This window comes from Anas platyrhynchos, chromosome 11 (genome assembly GCF_047663525.1).
Source record: "Anas platyrhynchos isolate ZD024472 breed Pekin duck chromosome 11, IASCAAS_PekinDuck_T2T, whole genome shotgun sequence".
In the NCBI taxonomy this organism is placed as follows: Eukaryota; Metazoa; Chordata; class Aves; order Anseriformes; family Anatidae; genus Anas; species Anas platyrhynchos.
The window spans coordinates 3,288,045-3,295,067 of record NC_092597.1 but is presented as its reverse complement, the minus strand read 5'-3'; the positions used below and the strand labels follow the sequence as shown (position 1 = coordinate 3,295,067).

The window sequence follows — 7,023 nt, the reverse complement described above, 5'->3', positions numbered from 1 at the left end:
CTAAATTAGTCATAGCGTGAGCAACTGCTACTCCTGGCGCTAAAGCCGCAGCGAAAATCCTTTTTGCGGGGCCCCACAACTGCACATCATCTTTACAGTCAGACCCTAATGTCGTTAGACTACGCTTGGATCGTTTATAAATCTGCATTGCTCGAGTTAAATTTAACCATTGTTGATCGTGTAGATTAGGAGCGAAAAGTGTTAGTCGGCCTATGTAACAGGGACCCCCCATTGGGTTAGCTGGTACTCCCTGCCATGCCCTGTCCCCGCAAATTAAGAATATTCCCGGGGGTAATGCCTTAGGTCCCCGAAGACCAACCCGAGCGGTTACCCTGGCCCCGAACACAGTGACATTGTCGCTGCTGTCATTATACCCACAGTATGGTCCCTCTGGATCAAACCCATATGTCTTGCTTGTAATATTGGTCCACTGTCCTCGCTGGCCTCCAGTCCTTAGTATAAAACATGTTCGAGTCCAGTTTTGGCTGCTATTACCAACGGCCACCGAACCCAAAAGGTCTAATTCTTGCGGGTCCCAGGGCAACGTTTTATGTAATCTTTTTAGTAGTGTCACCACATTGTTTGCTGTCGAATCATTCTTACAAATCAGATTCTCAATTGTTCCATCTCCGGTAAACTTAGTGCCATTACAATAATAGTAAAAGGAACCCGCGCTTACATTAACATATTCTTTGAACAATGATTGTAACTCCGTAGGATCTCCAATGGGGACCCCAAAAAGACAGGTTCGGAAGGGGTCTCTGGCAGTAGCCAGGGACAGACAAAATGCCGATTGACCTGTTTGATTAGCCCAAGTGACCCACATATTGTCATGTGGACTGATCTTTGTTATGGTGTGTACTCTGGTGGCCATTAGTATCAAGCCCAGCATCGTCGCACTGATCATTCTTCTCTCGATCATGTTGGGGTCCTCTTTCTGCTGTTCCTTCTTCGACGGCGGGTCTCACGAAGCGGCTAGGGACCCAGACAGGACCTGTGGGGGAAGAGACACACACATAACCCCTACCTATATAAATTACGTCGACTGGCCCTAGCCATTGACCTGTTTTCATGTCTCGATATCTAACTCTCATGCTTTGATTATTATTCTTTCGGTCCACCAAGTGGTGACGAATTGCAGGTGGCTCATCATCCTCACCAAATATGCACAGGTAGTTTAATACAAATAATACTTTGTCTATCCTTTCCCTAGCATCTGTGATCTCCTTAAATTTCTCTAAATATTGTTTTAGCGTTCCATTGGCTCTTTCTACAATGGCCTGTCCTGTTGGAGAATATGGTATGCACGTAATATGTTTGATATTCCATAAGTCCATAAAATTTTTGGTCGCTCCACTTGTATATGCAGGTCCGTTATCTGTCTTTATTGTTTCAGGCACACCCATCACAGCAAAACAGCTCGTAAGGTGTCTGCGCATGTCCCTAGCTCTTTCCCCTGATTGCGGGGTAGCCCAAATCATATGGCTATAGGTATCAATTGTAACATGTAAGTATTTTAATCTTCCGAAGCTGGCAATGTGTGTAACATCCATTTGCCAAACTTCGTTAACCTTTAGTCCTCGGGGGTTCACCCCTGTTCCCAACCCTGCTCCTGCATTATGGTGGCTGCATATTGGGCAGGACTTTACTATAGCTTGCGCATCGGCTCTTGATATTCGATACGCTTTGGCTAGCCCTTTGGCATTTTGGTGGAATATTGCGTGTGCCTCACGCGCCCTGCAAAAGGGTGACAACGGCACTTCTCTAGTGACACTTGCGACCAGTCTGTCTGCCCGTGCATTGCCCTCTCCCAGGCCTTCCTCCCACTGATGGCTTCTAATGTGAATCATGGCATAAGGCTCCGTTCTCTGTTCAATAGCGTGTTGCAGGCTAATTAACAATTCTGCTAGTCGTTCATTTTTAACATCCCGGAGGCTTGCGTCTTCGATGCATTAACAATTCCCACCACGTAGAGGGAGTCAGAAATCACGTTCAGCGGGGCATCCTTCCATTTCACAAAAGCCCAGACCACTGCAAACAATTCCAATGTTTGCAGAGAATCCTTTTGCTGTGCTTGTAAAATCTGATGTCTCCAAGTTTGTTCTTCTTTCCAGGTTATCGCAGCAGTTCGTGATCGTTTTCCTGCATCCGTAAAAACTGTAACTGCATTCTCGTGTGGTATTGGTGATCTTTTCGGTATTACCAACCAATTTTGATTTTGCATCCATGCTAGCGTTGTTGATGGTAATGGTTTTGCTATTATCTCTGCTCCATCCTGTAGCAATGCTGCTTGTAAGTCCGAGGAATTTCGTAGAAACCATTCCAAGTCATTAGGCTTGATAGGTAGCCAGATAGCATTCGGTGGGGCACCATCTATTTGTAGTATACGTTCTCTTCCCCTTTTTATTAATTCTGCTAGGGTCAAAATTTTTTCTTGGATTGTTCTTCTTGGCTGTAATGGCGGTGCTATCCATTCTAGCACTCTTACCACTGGCCCCTTTTCCCCCGCTTTTATTTTTTGTTGCGTTATAGCTCCCATTAGGTATTGAGGTCCACATAATATTGTGAGGTCAAGGGGCTGATTTTCTATGCGTCGATGGGTGACATGCGTTGTAATCATAGATGCAATATCCTGTATGATTTTCTGTTGATCCTCTGACACCGTAACGGGTGTCGCTGGGTCTGTGCCCCTCAGCAAAGGTCTTAATGCGTTTAGCAGTTCATTCGGAATTCCAACGACTGGTCGTAGCCACTGTAAATCCCCCATTAGTTTTTGGGCATCGTTGAGAGTTCTAATGTCCGCTGTGAGTGTTAATTTTTGTGGTTGAATTTTCGTTTCAGTGATCTGCCAGCCCAGGTATTTCCATGGGCTTGATTCCTGTATCTTTTCCGGGGCTATTACCAATCCGGCCCATTTTAACTGTTCTGTCAGTTCGGATTTTTGCTGCAACGTAAACGGCGATGGTTGTGCTAGCAATATATCATCCATGTAATGGTATATTATCATCTTATCCCATTGTTTACGTATTGGTTGGAGAGCTGCATCCACATATAACTGACACAGCGTGGGCGAATTTCGCATCCCTTGTGGTAACACAGTCCATTCAAATCGCTGGTCCGGCCCTTCTCGATTTATAGCGGGCAGTGTAAATGCAAATCTCTGCTTGTCGCTCTCGTGGAGTTTAATAGTGAAAAAGCAGTCCTTCAAGTCTATGATTAACAATCGCCATCCTTCAGGAATCATGGCAGGATTAGGTAGTCCTGGTTGCAGTGCGCCCATGTTATACATTTGTTTATTAACTGCACGTAAGTCATGTAACAGTCTGTACTTTCCGGATTTCTTCTTTATTACAAAAATCGGAGTATTCCAGGGGCTGGTAGATAATTGTAAGTGTCCTTGCAGGTACTGCTCCTTTATCAGTTCATGTGCGTGTATCAGACTTTCCCTTTTTAAAGGCCACTGCTCCACCCAAACAGGCTCCTCAGTTTTCCACCTGATAGGGATCGGGAAAGTCCAAGCAATGGCCGCATCTATAAAGGGCAGGCATTCATGTGATCAGTGGTTAACACCACTCCCATTTGTGCTAGGATGTCGCGACCTACCAGGGCATGCACTCCATCTGGGAGCGGTAATATAGAGACTGTACATTCCACTGTTTTGTCCCCCAACGTCCATTGTTGGGGTGGGGATCGACGAGCAAAAGTCATTCCGCCGACCCCGCTGATGGTTGTACTTGTCTCGACTGTTGGCCAGTGCTGAGGCCAGTTCTCTGTGCTGATGATTGATATATCAGCCCCAGTATCCAATAGGGCGTTGACTCTTATAGTTTCCCCATTGTATTTAAGGGTGACAGGCCTTCGTGGTCTTTGCTGTAGTCCCACCGTTAGCATGGCCATTCCACCTGTGGATCCAAATGCTCCTTTGTTGCGCGGCGCTTCTCTTGCAGGTGGAATGCTGGCCGCTAGATGGGGTAGTGGTATTAGCTGTGCTATGCGCGTCTCCTTTGGAATAAATACTGGCGGAAACATAGCCGAAACAATTATTTGTATATCCCCGGTATAATCTTTATCGATTAGTCCTGTTAGCACTTGTATTCCATTTAAAGTGGCAGATGATCTTCCGATAAGCAAGGCACCCACGGGCTCGCCGTTAATTTTCACGGGTCCTATCACACCGGAGTTAACTCTTGTTGGTTTAGAGTCCCATAATGTAACATTTACTGCCGTTGCCAAGTCCAGTCCCAGGCTCCCGCTTGTGGCTGGCTGGAGACAAAAGGGTTCGTTGCTCCGATTGGTGCTGCTGTTGTCGCTGCCGTGGTGGGGAAAGCCGCTTTTTGTGTCGTTGAGGGGCGACTCTTCCCGCTGGCTTTCCCGTTTCCCTGTCCTCCTTTGCGGCATGCGGATTCATTATGCGTATTCGAGCGGCATGACGGACACCAAACGTTTGCCGTTTTGCACTGTCGTTTCATGTGTCCCGCAATCCCGCATCTATAGCATCATAATGCTTGGCGTCCTGATGCATGGGGTCCTATCAGTTTTTGCAAGGGAGCAAGGGCAGCGAAAACTTGTTCCTGATTCTGTTTCAATCCCTTGGAGATACTCTCCCCTACTTGTTTAATAGCCTCAATTAACATAGCTTGTGGTCCTACCGGCACTTGTGCCATTCTCTCAAGTCCCTCTTCTATTGTCCATGTACTCGGCAGTGTAGCCAGTATATTACGCATAGATGGGTTACAATTTTGCAATGCACATTGTTTAAGAATCGTGCCTTTGAGATAGTCTGGCACCCCTGCCGCTTGTATGGCATTCGCAACCCGATCAATAAACAGCCCAAAAGGCTCCTCCCTACCTTGTTTGATTCCCATGTACGATGGAATTCCCCCTGGTTCTTTGATTTGATCCAAGGCCCTCCTTGCTAGCCCCATGGATTCTTTAGCTTTATCGGGGCCCAGCAAAGCCTGCGCTTCAAGACGAAAGTAGGGTCCCAGGCCCATAAGCTCTTCTAAGGTTACCCCATGTAGTGGATCCTCTGGTTGTCGTATCACAGCGACAGACTCCTGGCATACCGAGTGCCAGTGTGCATTAAACAATAGCTGCTGATGTTGTGTCAATATTAATTTCATAATGCTACGTATATCTCCTGGCAGCAGTATATTCGTTCCCCAAATATAGTCCAACATCTGTCGTGTAGGTTCTCCCTTTATTCCAAAATCACTCACTGTAGAGCGCAATTGGGTTAATAATTTCCAGTCTAAATTGGTCATATTAACAGTTACATTACCCTGAGCATCGGGGGGAGAATAGACTACAGGGAACGCCTGAGTTAATTGTGCCGCTGTCTCATAATTACCCTCCTGCATGGCTTCTTCTGCTATTTTTGCCCATAGTCCCTCTCTACCTCGTCCTTGCACGTCTTCTACAAATGGATTCATGCTCGTTTTCTTTTCTAAACCCTCTGCTTCAGGGGCTTCTGGCGGAGGTGGAGGTGCACTGGGCACTGACCCACCTTGTTGGGTTATTGTAAATGTTCTCACTGAAGGTGGAAGCGGGTACTGATTAATTTCCAGTTCTTTCTGACTGTTAGTTCCCCCTAAGCGCTCTGCCGCAGCAGCAGCAACCTTCTGTTCTGCTTTATGTATTGCTAATGCATTTATCACAGCCCTCCATGGCTTCATTAATATCTTAGCTGCCTTCTGCATATTAATCAAATCCTCAAACAACTTCTCCCCGAACTTTCGCCACTCCGCTTGTTCAAACACTGTGTCAGGATTGATAAAGCAACCCTTTGCCACCCCGTATGCTAACAATCCAGGTAATTCTTTTGGACAATCTATATCTAACACTTTACGATTTTCTAAAAAGCATTTAAGTAAATCATAAGCCGCTTGTCTCTCCATTTTACTCACGGTACCGTTGCTCCTTTGCAAAACTTCTGGCAGACCTGTTGCGGCGTTCCGGCGGGACCCACTATGGGTTCGTCCCGGGTGATCCTCTCTTCGTCACCTCCTGTACAGTTCTTTTATAAATCCGAGTACTCCTTAAATTCTTCAATCAGGACCGGCTTTCCCTTTGTTTTCCATCGACTTATAATTCCGGCTTACTCGTACTGAGTCCCCGTCCGGCAGGATCCCTGTTTGGGCGCCATTTGTTGTCGACGGAAGGAAGACACAAGCACTCAATATGAGTGATCAGTATGCTTCAACGTTACTAGATAGCTCCGTCGATATATATTCGGTACAAGATAATTAGCTCATACATGTTACAAAAGCTAAGATCATGATTGATTATTGCTATATCCTGTTAGTGCAGACAGCTATAACCACAAGTTCTCTTTTTAGAGCTAACTATAGCCCCAAGGACACTGTATTCCTTGGTCCAAGGACACTGTTCTTCTATCCCTTTTACAGCTGTCAGCTGCAAGCCTTATGTTTTACGGTTAGCCTAATCATATACTAGTGGTGTGCGGTATTTGGCAAGATCGTCCTCATCTAATTGCTCAATGTTTAGGTGACCTCTACCCTCAAGCCATTCCTCTACACTCCGTATTCGCTGTTTCACAGCAACCCTAAGTATTACTCTGTCCGGCATGGCAGACGACTGAAAAATCGGGCCCCCGAAAACGCGTTTCAAGCCCCATTCGCCCATCCAAAAGTGCCCCCAAAGGAAGGCTTTGGGTACAACTGAACTATCCAGGGGAGCCTTTATGCAGCCCCACATGCAACTGGACCCTCCGCGTTCACTCTTTCACCGCAAGCCTAAATATAGCCCTCGGCACAATGGGAGAATGAAAAAGCGGGCCTCAGAAAAAGCATTGCGATTCCCTTTGGACCGTCGAAAAGTGCCCCCAAAGGAAGGCTTTGGGTACATCTGAAAACCCCAGGGGAGCCTTTATGCAGCCCCACATGCAACTGGACCCTCCGGGTTCGCTCTTTCCGAGCAACACTAAACATAGCCCTAGCCCGCATGGGAGACGACTGAAAACTCGGGCCACAGAAAACTCATTCCAAGCCCCTTTCACCCATC

The 7,023-nt window shown here is 46.6% G+C and overlaps 1 long non-coding RNA gene across 1 annotated transcript; it reads right to left on the bottom strand.

Moving 5' to 3' along the window:
- Positions 1-468: 468 nt before the first annotated feature.
- On the bottom strand, positions 469-6,525 carry LOC140003404 (uncharacterized). Its single transcript, XR_011811945.1, has 2 exons — positions 5,907-6,525; positions 469-994 (listed from the first exon to the last, which is right to left on the bottom strand). It is a non-coding gene; the product is annotated as an uncharacterized lncRNA (long non-coding RNA).
- Positions 6,526-7,023: the final 498 nt, after the last annotated feature.